The following is a 22,621-nucleotide window of genomic DNA, read 5'->3' as shown; positions in this document are numbered from 1 at the left end:
AAGCTGACTCTTATGTTTGCTAGCACTTGGCATTGCTGTAAAAATGCCCTGAGAATAAAATTGATATGGTTGGCTTCATTTAGCTGTAGGGATAAGAAATAACTACATGGTGTGGTTGGAGGTGCTGAAGTTTGGCAAAGGTTAGAAACCTTCACAGGGATAATTGAAGGGCATCCTCATCAAGATCCCTATGAAGATGAAAAAGACCCAAACAACTTCTGGCTGGCTGCTCATCCAGGCAAAGACGGAAAGGTGGGAGACTGTGGCTGCCAAAGACCTTCCCTGATCATGGCAGATTTCCTGAATTTTCACTCTATGGATGAAAGGTTAGGTGACTCCATTATTAGACAGAAAAAATAAAAAAACTGACTTTAACTTAACTGCTTTACACACCACAAAGTGTCAGAATGTCAAGAATCAGAAAACCATTTGAATTTACTTTATTGATTCAAAAGATGTTTTGTTATATAATTAATTAAATTAGGCACTTTGGACTAAGCGAGAACCTAGCACCTGCTCGATATGGAAGTCAGTTAGATCCATTAAATGTCTAGGGTGCCTGAGTGGCTCAGTGTTAAGCCTCTGCCTTTAACTCAGGTCGGGATCTTAGGGTTCTCGAGGCCTGCATCAGGCTCTCTCTCAGTGGGGAGCCTGATTCCCCCCTCCCCCGCCCTTTGCCTGTCTCTATGCCTACTTGTGATTTTTCTCTGTTAAATAAATAAATAAAATCTTCTTAAAAAATTTAATGCAATCCCTAACAGAATTCCATCAGCAGTTTTCACAGAGCTGCTCGAAACAGTCCTAAAACTTCTATGGAACACAAAGACATTTTGTGTTTCTTTTTTTTCTTTTTTTTTATTAACATTTTTTAACTTATTTATTTGACAGAGAGAGAGAGGGATGACAAGTAGGCAGAGAGGCAGGCAGAGAGACAGAGGGGAAAGCAGGCTCCCTGCTTCCGAGCAGAGAGCCCGAGCAGAGAGCCTGATGCAGGACTTGATCCCAGGACCCTGAGATCATGACCTGATCTGAAGGCAGAGGCTTAACCCTCTGAGCCACTCAGGCGTCCCAGACATTTTGTGTTTCTATGGAACACAGAATTTCTATGGACACAAAGAGGCGGGACCACAGCAGCAGCCCTTCCTCCCCACGCTGCTGGAAGTGCAGGGGTGTCCACACCCGCTAGGGGCATCAGAGGGCCGGCCCGGAAGTGCCTTAAGTATCCAGGCCAGCCGGCCACATGGGATGGGCGCAGCCGGAAGTGCGGGCAGGACGCCGGAAGTGCCGGAAATACGCCGGCAACGTCCGCAGGCGCTCACAGGGAGCGTGGCAAGCTGCGGAGCAGGATGTCCCTGAGGCGCCCGGCCGGCCTGCGCCCAGCCGCCTGCTCCCCCAGGCCGGCTGCCAAGGCGCTGAGAGAGCTCGGCTAAGGACACCCCACGCCTTCCAGCTCAGCCCGTTGAATCACCCCGTGACTCTTTTTCGAGCCCCGCGTTGGTGGGTGTCACGGGCGGCTGCGCACTTCGCCTCCATTGGCGTGGCTGAGGCGGCAGAGCTGGGCTTAGGTCCTGCGGCCTGCGGGATGGACTTGCTCCAGAGTCTGCAGAGCCCACGCCTCCGAGGCCGCGAGAGACGGGAAATGCGTGCGCCCGGTATGCTGACGGCTCTGCGCGGTGCTCCCTGATTCTGAGGAACTGCCGTCCAAGGTGGGTGTGCGCCGGACCTTCCACTGCTCTCACTGGTGTCCAGCTGCATCTCCAGCCCCCATTCGGCCCGGTATCCCGTGGGGTGCGACAGCTGCGTGGGCAACAGGGGCCAAGGACGCCTCCTCTCCACCACTGGGGGAGCTGAGGGAGGGCAGCCCCCGGGGGCTGGGGCTCGGGGTGGGCTGCGTCCAAGCTGGTCCTCTCTCTTTGGGACGCTTCGGGGATTCTCGGGGACTCTGCTGGCAGCACCCTGGCATGGGTGGGTGGTCCTTCCTTCCCAGGTGCCCCTCAGCCCTGGGTTCTTGCTGCGTACTCTGCAGACTCTGATGGGATCCACCGCCACCCATCCCAGAGCTGGCCTCTGTCCAGCAGACGTTCCTGCTTACCCTTTGGTGGTCCCGGGAGGCTTGTGTGCTGTCAGTGGGGTGCACGTGCTGCAGCCGACGTGGTCAAGGCTCGCTCAGTCCATGTCAGTCTGGAAGGCTGCCTTGGGCTTATGACCAGGGAGGTTTCCTCTCTTTCCCTGGGGGGAGGAGAGGGAAGGCACCACAGAACTCCGGACAGCCCCAATGAGTCTGCAGCAGGGGAGGGGTTCCTCCACATGCCCCCTCTGTCTCCCTTTATCCCAGGCACCACCTCATCTGCTGGAGGCACTGGGCCAGTGGGACACGGGGGGCAGGGGGTTGTGTTTGGATCCAGGAGTCACCAAGGGCTTTGTCCGTGTCCAGTGCCAGTCTGTGGTTGCTGCGCCTAGCATCTTCACTTACCATGCCAGGATCCCACTGACTCTTGACCCAACTGCACTCTGTGTGTTCTAGAAACATTGTAACGGTTTCTCCTGAGCAGTGTTGTGCACTGGGACCAAGGGCAGCCCTGGCATTGGGCCTCTGCAGGGAATGTTAGGTTCCTTTTCCAGGGTGGGCTCCAGGCGGGCTGGCTCTCCTGAGCTCTGGAAGCACAGAGGGACGGAGTCTGTTCTGGCCTCGTGGCTGGTCGGCGGGTCAATAGGCTCCTTAGTGGTTTGGCAGCCAAGATCTGAGACCATGGGATTAAGAGATACTGTTGAATCGAGAATTTTTACTTCTGACTCTTCCTTCCCTTTGGCTTTGGATGCCTGTGTCACTGGCAAGAAGGACACTGGTTTGGTCTTCAACCCTGTCCTGCCCTCGGCCAATGCAGCCCTGAAGGGCCCGAGATTTTCCTCACTGTAGCCCGCCGGATTCAAGCAGGGCTTTGAGCTGCTGTGGGTGAGGAACTGAGGTGGTCTTGCCAGCCTCTGCCTGCCTCCCGTTGCATGGTTCCTCCTAACCAAAGGAACTTAGTAAGTGCTTACTGTGTGTAAGTCCTGCTTTAGGAGCTCAGACGAGACATGGGGGAGAGGACCTGGCGTCAGGTGTGGGCAGTCCACAGACCTGTGGCTTAAAAGACAGCACTTCATGTTCTTGCAGTTCTGGAGGCTGGACATCAGAGGTCAGGGGCCAGCGAGGTCCATGCAGATGGCCGCCTTCTTGCTGGGGCCCCAAGTGGCCATTCCTGCCGTGTGTGGTGGGTAGAGGGAGTGGGGAGAGGGAGCTCCCCGGAGTCCCTTCTCACGAGGACACCAGCTATAGTGGCTCAGGGCTCCACCCTCATGACCTCTGTTAATCTGAGTCCCCTCCTCCAGTCGCTCAGGGGGATTTGGGTTTCAACATATGAGTCTGGGGGTAAGGGGGGACAGAAGTCAGCCCTTGGCAGGTACCTGAGACAGACCAGTGTGAATTTTGATGAAGGGGTACTGTGAGGCCTCAGAGCTCAGGGGAGAGCAGAGAAGGCTTCCAGGAGGAGGTGATCCAGAGCGGAGCTCTGAAGGAAGAGTGGCATGTGTGCAAATGTGCGTGTGTGTGTGTGTGAGAGAGAAGGGGGGTGTTAACAATCTGCTGTTTTCCAATTCGTGTGTTTTCTTAAGTCATTCCCTGAACGTTCCCCGTGGTTTGCTCTACACAGAACTTGGAGACACTGATGTGGGGCCCGGGGATGATCCGGAAGCTCACATGTGCAGTTTCCCAAATTACAGGCTGTAATGTTTGCTCTAACCTCATCAGCCAACTGCTAGACACTCCCAGTATTTGATTACAGCTGCTGGCCCCTAAAACAATCAATTGCAAGTGGGTCCCCGGGCCACCAAGTAGGCCACGTCTGGCTTAGGTCAGGTAAACATTGAATTACTGCTGGAGTGGGCCTGCGGAGTAGTGATGGGTTAATACCTACAGTAGTATGAAGTTGGCTCGGATTGCATTTTAAGTCGCTTTGCATCTATCTCTCCCGGGGCGGTTTCTCCTCTCCCAGTCGGACCTTTACTTTGTTCCTCCCCTCCTCCTTCCAACATTCCCAGTTGAAGCGCACAGGGCTTCTGACCTACCTGTGGGTCCGGGTGTGGTGGCTGGGCCTGAGCTCTTCAGGGGCCTCCTCCAGGCCGATGGGGTGGGCGGTGGCCAGGCCAGCTGAGGTCGGGCTCCCCACAGTCACCCGTCTACTCACTGCCTCCTGGGAGCCCTCTGTCTCCACCCACATTCTAGCTTCCAGATGTGGGTGGCCCCACTCCGGCGCAGGGGTGTGTGCAGACTGGTGTGAGGAGCCTCACATGCATTCGTTACCCGAAAAGAGTCCAGAACATCCCAGGCTCAGGGCCAACTGCTCAGGGCCCTTGCTCAGGCAAGGGAGGACACGGTGGCCAGGGGCTTGGGAAACTGTTTCTCATACTTAGGGTTTCCTTGTTTTTGAAGTTTTGGACTTAAATGCCTGGGCTTGGGACCAGAATGTGCTGGGGACCTTTGGGTGGAGGGGCCGGGCTCACCGGGATGGGCAGGTGCCTTTGGAGTCGCCCCGCGGTTAAACCTCTCGCTCCCCTGGCTGTGGCACAAGCCGCAATTTAGAAAGACTGCTGTCCAGCCGTTTCACTCTAAATAGTAAAACAATAAGTAAGCCTCGAAGAGGCAGCGATCATTTGCTGAGCAAGAATATTCTGAGTCGTTCTGATGTGCGAGGCTCTGGGCCAGCCAGGGTGGGAGTCAGAGATGAACAACAGGCAGGACCCAAGGCCTGCGTTGTCTGGAAAGTCACATGTGGGAAATAGTCATCTTTATTTCTCCCCCCGTGAAAATGGGCGTATAGTGAGAAATACTCCAATAAATGGCAAAAATGATGCTTCTGTCTTAGTTATCTCTGTAATTCAGCACGTCATTAGGACACATTGAAGTATTATGGGCTTTCTAAGTGTGATTATCTGCTATTGTTATAAACGGATAGCTTCGTGGCATAGGAGAAACCGTGTTTTTGTTTTTGTTTCCCATGATGGCTATTAGCAACATAGTAAATGTCTTGGTCGTTCAAACCCGTGGCCTACCCAGCGTGGGCCCTGGACACGCACCCATGCTGCAGGGACCTCGGAGGGCGGATTAATCATCGCTCAGCAGGTGGACTGGGGGTCTCCCAGCAGGCTGGCAGTGGAGCCAGGATGGTGACCCTGATTTCCTCTCCCTGAGGTCTTCCCTGTGATGTCACTTGCCTTCCTGCAGATAGGTGGGGGCTGTAACGGTGGCCACCTCCCAGGGGTTCTCTGGCTTAGACGAGGTCACATGTGGAAAAGCACTTACAGCGGTGTCTGGGCCAGCATGCGAGCTCCGCGGCTGCGAGCCATCCGTACCTCCTGTGCATCTCATTCTCCACAAATCCTCTTCAGCCTGCCTTGGGCAGGTGCTTTCCCTCACATCTTGGGTTTTAGACTTTGTGCATTCACGAGCAACTCTGTCCTCTCTTAAATTTCCCTTGGACACATTCATGGTTGGGGGGTACTCGGATAAGCTGGTACTTTCTTGCATACTTTACTATGCAGCTGTTCTTGACCTCGTGGAGGATCTGTCTGCCCCATGTGTCCTCATCTGTCCCTGTGCTAGGTCTGTCCCCTGGGGCCTGAGGTTCCAGCCCCCGGAGGAAGGGTTGTGGGGCATTGGCAGTCAGCTGTCCACAGCTGGCATGGCAGGTCCCTTTCTGAGGGTGTGGGGAATGTGGTTGGTGGCGCTACCAGGGTTTCCCAACACACGGGGTGATGGGTCCCGAGGCCTGAGTGAAGAAATGACAGCTCCCAGTGAACACGGTTCCCGAGCCAGACCTGTTCACGCTGAGACCAGGGAGCAGGTGTCGTGGGGAACACGTCATGTTGGGAAAGTCATGGTCCCGAGCACAGTCCATGGGGTTTCACTCTCCTGACCATGGATAAGTCATTAAAGCCAATACCAAGGCTGAACTGTGATGAAGCAATTGCTGATTTCTGGGAGAAAATGAATGAACTCTGCACACACTACACCAGCAGAGTGTCTTGCCATGCTTCTGACCTTGCACATAAGAACCGAGAGTTTGAAACCTGTCCTCACCCTGTACTTTTAGGAGAATACCTTAGCACAAGTGTCCAGCTCTGCCTTGGGATACCCCTCTGCGAAGAGTTATCACAGTATTGGGAAGAGCATTCCCATGAGAATCACCAAGGACTCACTGTGCACCAGGCACCGTCACCGGCTTTCCCTGGGACCTCGAGCTGGGATTCCATCCCCCGGGGGTTGGGACGCAGTTTGACGGGAGGTAATTCTGTCTCCTGCCGCAGTGATGGGGAAGTTCTGTGTTGAGTGCAGGCAGCACCGTGGGGTCCAGGAGTAGAAACACGGGTGGAGGGCAGGGGACAAAGGCAGCGCTGTCCCTGGGCAAAGTGTGAGGCTTGGTGCTGCTTGGGGGGGCCTCACTCTGGCCTGAACTGCGAGTGTGTTTTGGAGACATGTAGGTAAGAGACACGAAGCATTGCCAGGATGGTGAGCATGACGATGGTGACGTGGTGGCCATAGGCCAGCGTGTAGTGGTTGGCTGCTTTATGCATGGTTTACGTGCTTTCCACATATTAATTTGTACTCAGGTACTGTGTTCATCTCCATTTTCAGACCTCAAACTGCAGTATTGGGATACAGGCGGGCTAGGGTGGTGGGGCTGGGGTCCCATCCTGGCCCGTGGCCCCACGGCCTCCCTGCTGGGGCACTCAGCCCCAGAGCCTTTGAGGGACTTGCCAGCCTGAGGGAGGTTAAGCCCAAAACCCCAGAGGAAGGAAATGACGAACCAGAAGCATAATACCCTGAACACCGTTTCCTTCCCAAGAACTCCTCGGGAAGCCCTCGGCGAGCCCTTGCGGGACCCTGGAAGGAGCAGCATGTTTGAGCCATGCTTTGTAGCATATCTGTCCTCAGGTGTTGGACGCTGTCTGAGACACAGCGGTTGCCGTGACTGGGATTGGCGTCCAGAGGGCAGACACTAGGGGTGCCGCTGACCCCGGCCCATGCACCGGGTGGAACCACGCGGAGGCGCACAGCCCAGCTCAGCCCTGGGCCCGAGGCTGGGAAGAGCTGCTCTGGAAAATGGTCTGGCTGTGTTGGACACCGGTGGCTGGGGCGGAGGGGACAGGAAGCCAAAAAGATGCCATGAAGCAAGGGAGGAGCGGTAGTCGGAGTTCTCGTGACGAGCGTCCGTATGTGGAATGGAAAGTCGGGGAGAAGAGTTCCTATTAGGAAGATGGTGAATTTGGTCCCAAGACATCTGTGTTCGACAGGTAGAACAGCCCAGCAGGTGTATGAGAATGAGGACAAAGGGACAGGTGGGGAGACACATTGGTGCTGTGAAGGCAGATTTCTAGTCCTCTTCTGGGAAGCAGTAATTGTGATCAGTGTTTGTGGCCCAGAGAGAAGACTAAAGACCGGGAATTCACCAATGGCTCCCTGGGCCGAGGTGGGACTCAGGGAGAGCCTGGAGCCCATCTCCAAATCCCAGCTGCACAGCTCATGACCTGTGAGCTCATTGCTCAGGGGACCCTGGCATTCTTGGGGGGCTTGACGGGAACCCCGCTCCCTGCCCAGGGTTCCCTGGATTTTTGGGGGGATTGATGGGAACCCCGCTCACTGCTCTGGGGGGCTGGGGAGGTTGGTCTTGGCTGGGGGCTAGCAGCCCCCCACTGGTGGATGCAGCCACAGCTCTGCTATTTTTAAGCGTCTGCCTCGCTCCGGTGGAGGCTGCCGGCGCCTGATGCTGAATCACGATCCAGCTTGCTAAGTGCGGCGGAGCCCATGGCCTGCCAAGTACCGGACAGGCATCTGGCTCTGCGTGGCGGGTTCCGGAGGTAGCCGGGGTTGGGGAGGGCGACACGACCCTGTGACGGGGGCCAGGCAGGCCCAGTGCGGCTGTGGTTCTTGTACGCACCCCTGGGTGTATAGACTGACAGCAGCATCTCTGCGAGTTACCGGATTGTGGCTGGCTGTGAGATGAGGACTGTGTGCATCAAACCCGGGTATCTTTGCCATCAGTGCTGCTTTCATTCCTTCTCCTAGAGCAGAAGGCACCGACGCGCGGCCATCAGAAGGCTGCCTTGCGCACGGGAGTCAGATGGAGGAGGTTGCGCGTCTTTGTCTGGGGTCCTTCTGCATTTCTGAGACAGGAAATTTAAGCAAGTCTCCTGCAGGGGAGTCTCTCCCAAGGTAGGCCTGCCTCACTTGTGCTCTCCCTCCCCGAGCACCTGTAGGTCACAGCCGGCCTTGTGTACCTCCTGTGGGGAGGTCTTCCTGCTAGAGCCCCTGGAGGGCTCACCTCCTGGGAGAGCAGGGCCATCGTTAGGCCTGCGCGTGAGTGAGGGTTTGAAGGAGTAAGCTTCCCAGTCCCGTGCTCACCTCCAGAAGGCCTTCTCTGCACCCGTGTGCCTTCTTGCCTCTTCCCCAATGCAAGGGTGATGCAGATCATGGAGCCAGCCAGCACCCTGGCTGGCTCCATACCATGAGGGGTGGCTTTCCCCCGTCGGCTGAAGTGGCCCCTTGGAGGCTCCCAGAAGTTTCTAGAGCCTGAGCTGTCCATTGCAGAGGCAGGGTGGAGTTCCTAGTACTGGGCTGTCATGGCAAGGGGAGCGATGGACAGCATAGGCTGCCTGGCTTCTTGTACCTTCTTCCTGTGGGATGCATGATATTGTGGTGCAGACAAGCATGTCACAGCCCCGGTTGAGACCATGGAGTCCTCCTTAGGGAGCATGATTAGTGCAGGAGGCTTGTGGGCCATCGCCCGGGGCAGGTGTGCCCTGGGCGAGGGTCATGGCGGCGGGCCTTAGGGGCTGTGAGGTTTGGCCCACACATTTCTTGGCCCATGGATGTGCCGCTCTCAGGCTTATGAAGCTCCTGGCGTTTCAGAACGGCAAGAGTCACGGGGTGTGAGGACAGGTTCCTCCACAGCGGTCCTCCTCGGCCAGCCCGGGACAGAACCGAGTCTCTTTCCTCACTCCCAGCTCCCTCTTTGACCCGCCGCAGTGTGCTTCCAGCCCCCATGGCTCCGAAATTCTCCTGGGAGGTGTTGCCCTGGGAGGATGTGGGAGTGCCAACCCACGGACACTGTGGAGTCATCTGTTCTCAGTGCCCTTGAGCTCTTTGTGGCCCTTGATGGCTCTTTCTAGAGACTCCCCTCCTGTGGGCACCAGGCATCACTCACCAGTTGTTCCTCCTTCTGGTCCGTCTGTCTGCCCGCACCAGCCAGTGCAGCCAGGTGTCAGTTTCCACCCAGACCTGGGGGTCCTCCTTCCCCATGGAGTTCTCCCTGCACCTGCTCATGGTCTGTGCCTATGGGACCTCGTCTCAGCATCCCAAGTCTCCCTGGGCAGACCTCCGGAGTGTGTGACTTTGGGGTCAACCCTATGTAGACCCTCCTGAGATGACCCAAGGCATCTCTGTAGTGTGTGGATACCGAGCACCCTGTTCTCAGCTTGTGATGAGATGCAGCATCCCAGCATGGATCCCAGGGAGTCCCCCCTCCACAAAGGCACACGCTGTTCCTCCTGCCCGACCGAGGACAGATCTCATCCCCTCCTGTAGCACTTGACTGCCCTGCGGTCTTTTTGGATGTGAAGAATGTGCCAGAAGTGACACTGTGTTGTTCAGGGCTGACCCCTGAGGGTCCATCCCATGTTCCCACTTCCCTGCAATCCTGCCCCCATGCTGCTGGGGGGAGGGGCCACCTGCAAAGAGAGGCCCTCGGGGAGGACAGACAGCAGGCTCTGCCTGCTGGATGTCTGCCCAGCGTGTAGGAGAGCTCCCGACCCCTGCCGGCCAGCAGAGGGCCGCTGTGCATGTGTCCCTGCACCGTCAATCCACACTCACGGGAGATGACCTGAGCCTTTGGTTCCTAGCCCCCAGATGCTGGAGCCGCATTGGGCGACTGGAACGGGGAGCCACAGCAGGTTTTACAGGGAAGGTGTGCTGCCTTTGACATGGGTTTGTGATAAGTCTATGTACCTGATCTGGCAGGTTGACTGTGTGTCCTGAGGTGAGAGGCAGGGGAAGGGGTGCTGTGAGGGGAGACTGAAGGGGTCGTTGGGGAGCCCCCCTCTGCTGGGGACACAGGCATCACCTAGATCCCGGTCTTCCACTCCCAGGCGGCAGTCTACTGGGGGGTGAGCCGTATTTCCCAACCTTGCCGCAGGCCTGCTGTCCCGCCTCTCTGCACACATTTCTGCGCCCGTTGCTGGTGTAGGGTTCAGGCAATGCCCTGCACCCCATCCTCCCGTGGTGGATGTCCAGGTCACCCAGACGGTGGAGATAGAGCCCTGTGGGCACAGGTGGAGGCCAGCACGCTGCCTGGGGACCCTGCAGCCACACCCTAGGGATCCCAGGAAACCCGGGCAGACATTTGCTGGCTGCAGCGGGCCCGCAGTCCCACTCACCTAGAGTGGGGCCCTTAACTCCGTCTTATGGAGGGAGGGGCATCAGACACTTGGGGACCAGCTATGGCACCATCCCGGAGGCACTGAGTTTTTCCACTCCTGGCTTGGCTTCTCTTTCTACCGTGAAAACGCAGTATCTCAGACGGGACTTCCCCTCCCTGAATGCTGGGCCCTGTGGTGGGAGAGTGGCCGTACTGTGGTTGCCTCGGGTGACAGTGATGGTACCACAGGCTCTGGAATGGGGCTTGCTTGTTAGTGCAGCAGAGGCGGGTCGGGCCCCCTGGCCAGAGGGCCAGGACGCAGGGCAGGATGCAGGCCCGGCCGAGACGGAGGGAGCTAGCTGTAAGGCAGAAGGAGGATGGAAGGTGGAATGAGGAGGGCTGGGTGGCCAAAAGTCTGCGGGGCTGGGAGGGAGCCGTCCGGGGAACCCCGGGAGCCCCTGCATTGGGTTGTGTCCCACCTCGTGGCCAGCCGGCCATCAGGGAGGGCTGAGTAAAGGAGTCCCAGAGAAGCCAGAGGAGTCTGCGTAGAGGGCAGCTGGTTGGGGGGGGTCCTCGAGGCGGCCTGGCTTGGGTGATCCCCCAGCAGAGTGCGCTGGAGTCCCGAGGGCCCAGCTCTGAGCTGGTTCAGCGCCGTGTGCTTAGGAACTCACTCATTCATGGTTCCTTCAGCCAGCTACCATGTTGTGAGGACCTGCTCTCTGCTGGGCCCGTTTCTCTGCATGGGGCACAGAGGCATGGACAAGACAGATTGTAGCCAGCCCTCAGGAGTTGGAAGTCCAGTACACAGGTGACCCTGGCCTCCTGCCCACACCCTGCGTCCGCAGGGGAGGTGGTCTCTCCAATCCTCTCTGCCAGGACGTCTGATGGCACCTTCCTGGCACCACACGCCGCTTTACCTGGTGGCTACGTGCCACGTTTGGCCGGTGGCTTGAACCTCTGTCCCCATTCCCACAAGCTCCTCTCTGTGTCAGCCTTTCTCATCCGTCCTGTGTGGACATGGACCCTCATGTGAGGATGGAGGTGTTCTTAGAGGAAATCCTCCATGTGAGGGATGGGGAGGTCCTGGCCCTTGGAAGCTCTGCTTCTGACACTGGGGCCCCTGGTGTCCTAGCACAGGTGTGACCTTCACAGCCCCAGCAGGGACGGTTCTATCTGCTGCCCCACATCCAGTTCCAAAAATAACATCTGTTAGACTCTCACGGACTTCATCTCTAACTTCTGTCCCCACAGCTCCTTCACGCTCACATTGACAGCATCTCCGTTCCCCAGCGTGGTTGGAAAAATGAGTCAGAGTCTACCACGTCTCCTTCTCAGGGCTGGTAAGTGCTGCAAAGCATACATCCTGTTTTCCTTTTTGTTGTTGAAGAATGTGTGCCAAATTTCCACAAGAGAGGATTCTTGTTATTAGTGAGGAGCTTTTATTAGGAGGGCTTTTTCCTCACTAGCAGAGTGGGAACCAGTAAGAGTGTTTCTGGGGTTGGGCGAAGGCTGGTCAGACGGAGGTCAGGAGGTCTAGTGGACACTTGTCGTTGGACGTTGTTGCTGGCCGATCAGCACGAGGGGTTTGCCTTCAACCCATCTCAGAGCCATGCTGAGGGGCACAGGCATCTTGGAGCCAAGAACACTGAGCCTCGGACCCGTGGCCAGCTTGGTCACCCTCGCTACACCCCGTCCTCTGCTTCGGGACGTCCAGGTGGGAGGGTGACATCTTCTGGCCTGTCGTAGATCCTTCCTCACACGCTTCCCGCCAGCCCTTCCCAGCCTCTGGCTAACAGCCCCAGCCAGGTGGCCCTTTCCTGAACCCCCCGAGGGCATCTTTCCTCCGGGAGGCCCCGTAGAGCAGCACTGGTGGATGTTTTTATGGGTCATGTTCTGAACGTCACACCCGAGTTAAATCTGTGCTGATTCAATTAGAACACGCAAGCTGAGGGACTTCTTCACGTTCCATGACTGGGTCCTAGGTGAGTGGCTTCTCTCTCTGGACACAGGTGTCCTCACTGCCGTGCTGCTAGCGAACGGCCGGGCCCTCCCTGCTCAGCCTATGTGCCAAGCGGTCTTGCGGCTGGATGGCAGAACTGGAAGCCCATGGCCCTGCACACACGGGAAACTGAGGGCCGGGCGGCGGGGGTGGCACACTGCTCAGAGCCACACAGATAGGCTTCTGTCTGGGGTGGGGGGTGGTCAGGCCAAGGCCCGAGGGGCTTTAGAAGCTGCACCTGAGGAGCTGGCCGGGGCTTGGGCCAGGTGGGGTCCCGGCCTCCAGAAGATGCCACGTCCTGCTGCCCCCAAGCTGGGAATGTGTGACATCCCCTTGCAGGAGGGGCTTCGCCGATGTGACTGGTTCAAGGTTCTCACTGGGGGTGGGGTGATCCTGGATTGTTGGGCCACACACCAGCTCCGTGTGAGGAGCTTCCTACGTGGGGGCAGGTGGGTCTGCCTCAGATGAGGTGAGACAAGGGAAGCAGAGGCATGTGTGTGCACACGTGTATATGTTGCTGTGTGTGGGCTTGTGTGTGGAAGAGACAGACCGGGAGCGAGGGAAGCAGGTAGAGGATTGCAGGCGCTGCTGGAGGTGGAGGAGGGCCCAAGGGGCAAGGGCACAGTTGTGTCTGGACTCCTCGGAGACAAGAGAACACACTTGCCTGGGGAGCACGGCCCCGAATTTAGACCTCGTGACTCCAGAGCTACAAGAGAGCGTGTGGTGACTTTTCCCGGTGGCCGCGGGAAACCCGTTAGAGGCATGAGAGCCTGCCTCTAGTTCAAGAGGGAGACGGGCTGTGAGCAGTGCGTCTCGGTGCTGACCGTGACCTCAGGGTGACGTGGATGGCAGTGGACTGGAAGCCACCATCCACTCTGAGTGTTCAGAAATAGCTTTCCACCGTGCGGTCCCAGTTTCCGTCTCCTGGAATGAAGAGCAGACATCAGACTTAAACTAATTCCTTCGCTGGCGGACCATCACGGGCTGGCCTCACGAGGTTCTCCGCCATGTGGACAGTTTCCATGAGACCGGGGGAATGGTTCTTGTGGGCTGCCCACTCCTGGACGCCCCCAGAGCCTTTGTGTGCTGGTCACCCACTGGCCTCCAGCGCTGGAGGCTCGCCCCAGCCCGTACATGTCCTACACTCCAGGGTGCCTGGTGGGGGTGGGGGTGCATCAGCTGTGCTCAGGGAGCGGTTGCCCCATGGTTTGACCAGGGGATGTGACTGGCCACCAAGGACCTACTTCCCTGAGAAAGGAGGGTCCTCCATTGGGCAAAGACTGTCAGTGATCTTTGCTCATCCAGGTGCTAAGGTCCTGCATCTCAGAGAGCAGCTTGGAAGGATCTAGGGCAGGTGGCGCACCCACCGCATGAGCTTCTACGGTGGCCTAATGGCACGTGTTTCTGCAGTTCAGGACTAGGGACCGTGCACCTGCTGCAGGCCATGCCTGGGGCTTGACAAAGCCACCGGCCTCAGGGAACTCCTTGTTTTGAGAAAAAGCTGATCTTTGCATGGTTTGGGCTGCAGGCCCAGCTCAGACGGGTGTGGAGGATCACAGGCAAGGGAGCGTCGCCATGGATGCGGGAAGGGAGCATCGCCATGGACGCGGGGGGTCTCTCAGAGGAGCTGTGTCTCCCACTCGTGCAGGAGAACCAAGGAGGGGCTAGACACTGTGACATTCCAGTGGCTTTGGGGCCATGAGCTGGGGTGCTCCTTTGGGTCTTTCTTGCTGTGTGGACTGAGAATCCCTGGGGATGAGAACTCTGTCTTTTGCTCTTTCTTGCCCCTTGGTCTTGAGGGGATGACCAGCAGGCCGGCAGGACCAGCACCAAGAACGTAGTCTTCCTCTCCGTCCTGCTTCCCCAGGGCTGGGCCCAGGTCCTCATGTCCAGGGCAGGATCTTGCCCTGGCCTGGGGCTCCCCGGTCGGTCCTGGGGATGGCGTGCATGGTGCTGGGGGAGAGGCCTGGCAGCATCTGATTCCTTCGTCCCTCCCTCCGTGCTCGAGGGCTGCATCCCGACCACAAGCCTGGGAAGCTGTTCAGATGGTTTGGATGTGGAGACCGAGGCTTCCTTGGAAGGAAGGGCCGCATCCTCGACCCAGTGAGGCCATGTTCTCTCTGACCTCTGCGCCATCTCGCCCGGACCTGAGCATGCTCCCAGGATCCAGGAGGTGTCCATGGCCCGGTCACTCTGTCTGTTCCTTGATGAGCTCCTGCTTTGAGGGCTGCAGAAGGTTCTGGCCAAGAAGAGGACATCCCCATCAGAAGGACAGCTGCCCCCGGTCTCCCACCTCCTGGGCCTTCCTGGTTGTCTGTCCTTTCTGCTGCCGGAGGAGCTCAGAGCCAGCAAGGCATCAGCTGCTGGGGCGCTGGCTCAGGTCCCAAGAAGGTGGTGTCTCTATGAAGTACGGGACTGTCCTGGCACCTGTCGCATGCAGGGCAAATTCTAGGTCCCTTGTCCAGGCGGTGAAGATGCCTTTCTTCCAGGGCTGGGCTCTTCTGGATATCCCTCTTCCCTGCATCCTGCGTGACGCATGGAGGGCTGGTCAGGCGCTCTGGTGCTGTGCAGTTTGGGACCAAACTCGCGTGCGCTGTTCTCAGCCAGAGCCAACCCCTTCTCCTCCATGTAGGGACAGCCCGTCTCAGGACCGCGTTGCACAGCGCTTTGCTCGACCCAATGCAAACACGTCTTGTTCCAGTGGTTTGCCTTGCGGCCCATTCCTCACTGGTCAGAACCTTCTCTGAGGATGGCGAGCGTGTCACATCAGATTCTCGCATGCTCCGTCCTGGCACAGGAACGCTCACGGTATCCCTGGGAAGAATGGGTAGCACTCGGCGCCTGCTGGAGGGTTTGAGAGCACGTCTGTGAGGAGCTGCCCTGTCCCAGATAAGCTCAGGACCAGAAGGGGGGCCAGAGGTGCGGGGGATGGGGAGCCTCGGACATTGCTGGCGGTGGCCTGGTGAGGAGCTCCCGACTTAGCAGAGTCACAAGGACTTGTGAGTCCCTGGCTCTGGTCCACACCAGACCTTGAGAAAGCTTTTCTCAGTTGGTCAAGTCCCTGCTGATAGAGTCCACAGCGTGGAAAAGATCAAAGTCTGGTGGAGAAGGTGAGCACCAAGAGTGGTACACGTCATGACAGAGGGGAGTGCAGGCCCCTGGGCACAGGCCACGGAGCTGAGGACTGCCATGTGACATAGAGAGGGTGAGAATCTTCAGGGCGACTCCTGAGTAATCAGAGAGGGCTTCCTGGTGGAGGTGACCCTAGCACAGTCTCAAGGACTTCATCATCAGTGGCAGTCGTACAAAGGGAAGAGTGTGTCGTGCACAGTACTGACAGAGGCCGCTGGCATGAAGTCCCCGTCCCGTGTGGTGCAGCATGGTGTGTGGAGAACTCGCACATCGTGCTGCAGTTGGAGCCCGACATGCTTGCTGGAGGGCGGTTCGGAGGGGTTGCTGAAGCACCAGAGGAACATGTTGGGCAGGAGTCAGGGAACATTTAGGGACACATCCACCTACAGAAATCTCGAGGCCTGGTGAGAGCTGACGCCCCTCCCATGCTCCTCACTGAGCAAGCAGGTGGGACCCACCCGGGCCCTGGAGGACAGGCCTCATGTGAGGCTCCCTTCTGTCTTTGGGCCATCCTGAGATCCTGGGGCGCAGAAGGGCAGGTTGGAAAAGGCATGAAACAGGTCAGGCCAGGGAGGCTAGCCCTGTGATTCCTGGGTCCAGCCAGCAAGGTTGCCTTGGGATGTCTACCCTCCCGACTGCTAGAGAGCAGTGTTTGTGGTCCTGGTCCTTGGGCAGGGTCCTGCTTGGTGCCCCACGTCCACCTGCTGTTCCCTTGGGCTCCCAGTCTCATGGACACCAGCATGCACCTGCTCCATCCTCCAGCCAGGCAGCCAGAGCCGACTCAGGGTCTGCTCCACAGCAGGTGTCAGGCCAAGAGGGAGCGTGAGCTCCTGTGCTCCTGCATGGGGATCCGGGCATGGGCGTGTGGGTGGGTCATGAAGGAAATCGTTCTCGGACATGCCCAGTGCCACGCTGGGAGCCCTGTGCCCTCTTCATGCTGTCTTGGACGTCAGCATTCATCGGCAGTGTAACTGTCGCCCTAGGTGGAGCTCCTTTTTGCAGTACACAACCGGAACAACCACACAGGGTGGCCCTGATGAGGTGCTTGGCCTTGGCAAACTGTCTGACCTCTCGAAGCCTCTCTCTCTTTTGTAAGATGGGAGTAGTAAGAACACGCCCTCAGAGTGCTATCGTGACTCCTGTGGGCTCTGGAATAAGCCACTAGTAAGCAGGCGTGGTATCATCGTGGCCACCCTTGTCCTGTTCAGAAAGGTGGGCCAGGCTCGCATGGCCTGAAGTCACACAGCAGCAAAGGGCAGAGTCACATGGGCTCAGACCTCCAGAGTCTGAGGGACTTCGTGCTTCTTCCCCTCAGTTTCTAGGCAGAGGACAGGTGAGGGGGAAAGGGCCACCCTGGAGCTCCGCGGGGAGGGGCTGGCACCGCCGTGGATTGGACCGCAGTCACAGGAAAGGAAAATGAAGTGACATTCCCCAAGCGTGGTCTCTCTTTTTCCAATTCAGCTTTGTCTGTCAACAGCCAGTATCGTCATCCCAGGCCGGGGGGACCCGGGTCTTTAGGAACCTCTATCACCACGACAGAAATCTCAGCCCTGGCAGAGACACTGCTCCAAATCACACTGCACACTCCCACCCCCATCCTGGGCGTGTGACTCTTATTTGAAGAGTTGATTGGGAGGCTTTGCAGCCCCGTGAAGAGATGTTTTGTCCCGCATCCCATTAAGGGTTTACTCAGCTGGCTGGAACAGCAGGAACAGCCACGGGGCAGCCAACCCCGTGACGGGCAGATGGCTCCCGTCACATCGCAGCTTCACGAAGCACCTGCAGTCACCGTGCAGCTGGTGCCACTGTCCAGGGCGATCCGGGTCCCTGTCTGTGTACCGCCTGCATGGCCTGCCCACCCCAGGGCCTTTGCTAACCATCTGCCGGCTCCAGTGCTCCACCCGGCACCCCTGCCTGCATCCCAAGCCCACTGCACTCAGGAGCACCAGGTTCTGAAGTCCTGGCCCCTCCACCTAGTAGGCTATTCTCCACCAGGGCAGCGGTGTCTCCCAACCTGGGCCAGAGTGAGCCAGGGTCGTTCCGCATGACAGGGAGCCAAGCCGGGGCGAATGCAGTGGAAGGACACCAGTCAAATCTTACAGAGCCCAGGACAGCCTCTCAGCAGGGAGTGTCAGCAGTGTGGTGGCTGGGAAACACATGCTGTGTGGCGGGGTGGACACAGAGTGCATGAGGGGCAGACCCCGCAGACCAGAGTGAGTGAGCTGGGGAGACCCTGCCGACTAGAGCTTATGAGCTGGGGAGACCCCATAGACCAGAGTGTAGAGCTGGGGAGACCCCCCAGACTAGAGCACGAGAGCTGGGGAGACCCCACAGATGAGAGTGCGTTAGCAGGAGACCCCCACAGACCAGGGTTCGTGAGCAGGGGACCCCACAGTCCAGAGCGCCCAAGGCAGGGAGGTGCTGCAGACCAGGGTGCGTGAGGGGGAGACCCCACAGACCAGAGCGCATGAGCCACGGAAATTCCGCAGACCAGAGTGCAGAGTCGGGGAGACCTCACGGACCAGAGCTTACGAGCCGGAGACCTTACAGACTCGATCATGTGAGCAGTGGACCCACTAGACCAGGGCTCATGAGCAGAGGACTCTGCAGATCAGTACGGGTGAGCCAGGGTCCCTACAGACCAGAGACCGGGAGCCCAGGATACCCCGCACACCAGAGTGCATGAGCGGGAGACCTCACAGACAAGAGCACGAGACTGGGTGAACCTGCAGACCACAGTGTATGAGAAGGGGAATCCCTCAGACCAGAGCGTGTGAGCCCGGAGACCCCGGAGACCAGAGCGCTTGAGCTGGGGACCCCGCAGACGGACTGTTACAGCAGGTGCCTTCCACGCACATGCTGTGTCCCACGTGGGCCCTCCCTGCTGTCCATGGGTCCATTCTACACCCTTAAGTCCACAGCAACCCAAGGGGCAAAGGGTTGTTTTTACCAACTACCCCCCCCCATTTCACGGGGAGGCTGGGACTCAGCCCCTCAGTACCCACGAGAGTCTAACAAGCTGCCCGCTGCCCCTTAAGTGTCCGTGGGGCATCCGGAATCAGTGTCCGGGGGGGCCGTATGTCCATGCGCGAGGCGAGGCCACAGCAGCCACTCAGGCCAGGCTCTGAGGCAGGGTCTGTCTGGCCCTGCACAGCCGCTGTGGCCCCAGTGTCCGTGGTTATGGCTGCGTCCCTCCATCTGTCTCTGTGTCCGTGTGTCCTGTCCTGTGTGTGTGTATCTGGAAAGGACGCTTGTGTCTGGGTTGGGGGATGATCCAGGACCGTCTCATGTTGAGATCCTTCGTTTATTTACATTAGGCAAGACCCGTTAAAGGTATCCGCCACAGGTTTCAGAGTCGCGAACGCAGACGTGCCTCTCTAGCAGCCACTGTTCAGCCCCTTCCGGACCGCGATGTCTGATGCAGTGAGCGCGGTCCTAAGAGTAAAAGCGCCACCACTCACGGGGAACGAGAAATCTTAGAGGAGGCACTTGTGCACGTGAAAGGGGCTGGATGACCCACGGGAAACACTGCGGGCTTGGCTGGCCGCGGCCCGTGGAAGTACCCTGCACTCCAGGCACGGGGGAGTATAGGCTGTCCGTGGCTGGGGGCTAAGTGTGCAAGGTTACAGGCCCGGCACGAGGTGTGCTGACCTTCCCACCCCTTCGGCAGGGCGCAGCCCTGGGACTGGCTCAGCGGGCAGGTAGAGTGCACCTGACGTTCAGTTAGGGCTGGGATGAGTCTGGCAAGAGCACGTTCACATACACTGCTGGTCACCACAGCACATGGCAGAGAGAGAGGAGGAGGAGGACCCGGCTGCCCGAGGCAGGTTCCTGAAGGCACATGCCCCGCAGAAGGGGCCTACAGGCTGAGGGACATAGAGGCTATGGGGAGCCATAGGTTCAGGGGGAGGGACCGCCTGGGAGGAGGCAGGGTGGGGGCAGGGAAGGGCTCAGAAAGGGGAGGAGGAGGAGCAGGTAGGAGGAAGTGGTACCTGGGGCGCTGGGAGCAGAAAGCATGGCAGGAGTGAGCGGAGCGCATGGCCGGGGCTGGGTACGCAGGTGGGGGCGCAAGGTCTGGTCAGAGGGCAGGTTGGTGGCTTTGCGGATAGTCTCCGGCTGTGCTCGCCATCGGGCGTGGCCCAGGGGAAGGACCTTCATGGATGGAACGTGATTTAGAGGGTGTCTGCTCCCTTGGGGAGTGGCAGGGTCCAGGAGACCCTGGGCTCTCCACTCTCCAGCAGGTGCAGGCATGAACACAGAGCAGAGGGAACTGGGCGGCCAGAGGGATGGTATGCGCAGCGCCCCAAGGGAACAGAAAAGAGGAGCCTGACTCGCAGGGGGCAGAGCTGGGCGTCGAACCCAGGGAGACCTGAACCCAAAGCGCCCATCTGCACCCCACACTGCGCCGCCTCCTGGTCATGGAAGGCTGCAGGTGGGAGAGTGGGTTGGTGGGGCCGGCCACCTATGCGGATGCACAGTTCTGCTGGAGGTGGGGTGTCGGTGCCCTGACGGGCCTGCCCCCTTCAGACCCACAGAAGCATAAATGAGCTCAGCTCGCTTTGACGCTGGTCTCGGCTCCCAAAGACCCGTCAGCTCAGGGGAAACTGAGGCAGCGTGACCCTTTGTCCTGCCGTCACAAGGCAGGCTTCCCCGGAGCATGCTCTGGCTGGTGGGGCAGGCAGCGGTCCCCACCTCCTTGGTCGAGCGCCAGAGACCCAGGGAGGCCAGGGCGAGGCTGACTTAGAGTCCTCAGATGTTCTGAGGGCCCCAGGCAGGGCGTGCCCTTCCCGCCCCCCCCATCCTGTTTCTTCGCCCCAGGGAGTGTTTCCCAGCCCATGAGTGCTTGGCTGGGTCACCCTTTGTCAGGGCAAACATCAGGCATGTGCTAATGGTCCCCTTAACCATGGCCAGTTGGGTCTTAATGTCTGTTCAATGACACCTGCTATGAAGGCTCCCATAACGGAGCTCTTAATGGCAGACGAGGGGCTGTTAGACCTCGGACACTTAGCCCACAGCCATGGACAGATCCCGGAGGGCAGCCTGCCCCTCCAGAGGGCCGAGGGGAGGGGCTTGGGGGAGACACCTAGAGCCCCCCTTGTTCTGCTGGGCCCCTGAGAGTGGGAGACACAGAAGTGGCTCTGGGGGGATGTGGCCAACACCAGAGCCCATCCCGGTTTCCTGTACAGACCACTGACCTGCGCTCAGAATGAACACCAAGCACTCTGTTTCCCGTGTGGGGTTGGGGATAAGAAATACCAGGGACGGGGAGCGGGAGACGGGTCCCTCCGTGCCGGGTCCCTCCCAGCAGCAAGCAGGTCCCTCCCTGCCCTCCTGCCCCAGCCTCAACCTCCACACTCGGGTGCGGGGCAGAGACGGCTTGCGAGGGTGCGTGGGGACGTCACCGGCCGGCACATCCGTTCTCAGACGCTCTCTTTGTCCTCACGCCTCCCCGCTTGTGGTACCGAGGCGCGTCCAGGCAGCTGGTGCCCGCTTGCTCCTGGGGCACCTGTCCCCCTCGGGAGGAGGGGTCTCTAGGTGTGGGGATCGTTGGTCACACACGAGTAACTGGAAGCCTTCCACGATGAACAGAATGTTCCCTGTGCTTGACAGGTGTGTGGTGGGACCAGAGGCCGAAGCGGTTAGCACAGCCGGCCTGCTGGGCTCTCTCAGACGGGAGCACACCCGGGAGTTTGCCAGTGGCCAGGGAGGTACGACGCTCCATGAGGACGGGACGGTGTGTGGAACAAGGGGTCACAGGAGGGCACCCACGTCCCATGGACGACAGGACAGGGAGCTCCCGAACGCCCTCTGAGGGGGCGCGCAAAACTGCGGCTGAACACCCAGCATCTTCCTCGAATACAATTAATTCTTTCCATCAGCAGGGAAGTTAAAACATTTTTATATTGAAGTTAACAAGAATATATCACAGTAAAAAAGCAAACATTGCATGGTTCTTTTTTTTTTCTTAGGATTGAATTTTTGAAAGTGAGGTCTGTTTTGTGTCTCCCCAGGCCTTGCTGAAATGTCCGTGGCAGTGTCGGCACTCGGGCCCGAAGGACGGGAACGTCAAGGGGCTACTGATGGTGAGGGGTCCCTCCGGGAGGTTCTCATCTGGGAGTGAGCTGGGAGCAGACCCCCATTGGAAATAAGCGAGGCGGACGATTCGTGCAGGACGGAAGCCAGGGCTCCGGCTTGGATCCTCCTGGAACGGCCAATGTAGAAGCCCCGTGGAGGGCAGGACAGCTGGGAGGAGCAGAGGGGTCCGCCTGGAAAGACCTCTGAGGCTCAGAGCCCGTGGCACTGGCTGGGACTGCAGACCCCGTGAAGCATCTGGCGTCCGCACCCGCTCACCACGCCACCGTCCTGGGTGCTCACGGCATCAGTAACCACACAGTGCGGCCCCAAGGAGTACTTCCTGCACACCTTGCAGTCTGTGGGCTCACACTGTCCAGAGCACGTTCACCCGTGAGACAGCTGCTGAAGCAAGAGCTGTCTGGAACTAAGTAGAACACGGCTGACAGGTGCCCAGGAGCACGTCCGGAGCCCAAGGCCCCTCCAGCCCGTCACTGTCCCCTTGGTCCCACGTGGTCAGAGGTTCCATTCAGGTGTTTCTGGAGAGAAGGCAAATGAGCAGCGTCTCTCGCGAAACTTTGTCCTTTTACTCAGAAAGGAATGCGCTCACCAAAATTTCTATCTGTGCTCACGGACAGGAACCGGGGCGCGTGGCCCACGTGGCCGCAGGGAGCCTGAGAAGGTGAGCCATCATCAGGAAGCATGGCCGCCCCAACAAGCTCAGGGTCCTCTCAGGGAACAAGGGGGTATGGTGGACATGTGTTGGCTGACATGGCTGTCCCCACCGTCCTGGGATGTGATGACCATTTTCATTTTCATAATTTGACGGAGGAGGAGATTAAGGGACAGGCAAGCCAGGTCATTTCTTTCCTGAAGACTACCTAATAGACGGGGAACCGTATCTCTGTGAGACCATAGGCAACCTGAGAGCAGGACTGTGTGTTTGTCCTTTGCCCTGTGTAGCTGTGAC

At 58.6% G+C, this 22,621-nt stretch overlaps 1 long non-coding RNA gene across 1 annotated transcript; it reads left to right on the top strand.

Annotated features, from left to right (window-relative positions):
* Positions 1-1,618: 1,618 nt before the first annotated feature.
* On the top strand, positions 1,619-21,229 carry LOC309849520. The gene is made up of 3 exons (XR_014303747.1): positions 1,619-1,706; positions 11,700-11,788; positions 21,190-21,229. It is a non-coding gene; the product is annotated as an uncharacterized lncRNA (long non-coding RNA).
* The last annotated feature ends 1,392 nt before the right edge of the window (positions 21,230-22,621 follow it).

Source organism: Mustela nivalis, assembly GCF_964662115.1.
Source record: "Mustela nivalis genome assembly, chromosome: 16".
Lineage (NCBI taxonomy): Eukaryota > Metazoa > Chordata > Mammalia > Carnivora > Mustelidae > Mustela > Mustela nivalis.
This window is presented reverse-complemented; position numbering and strand designations above follow the sequence as displayed.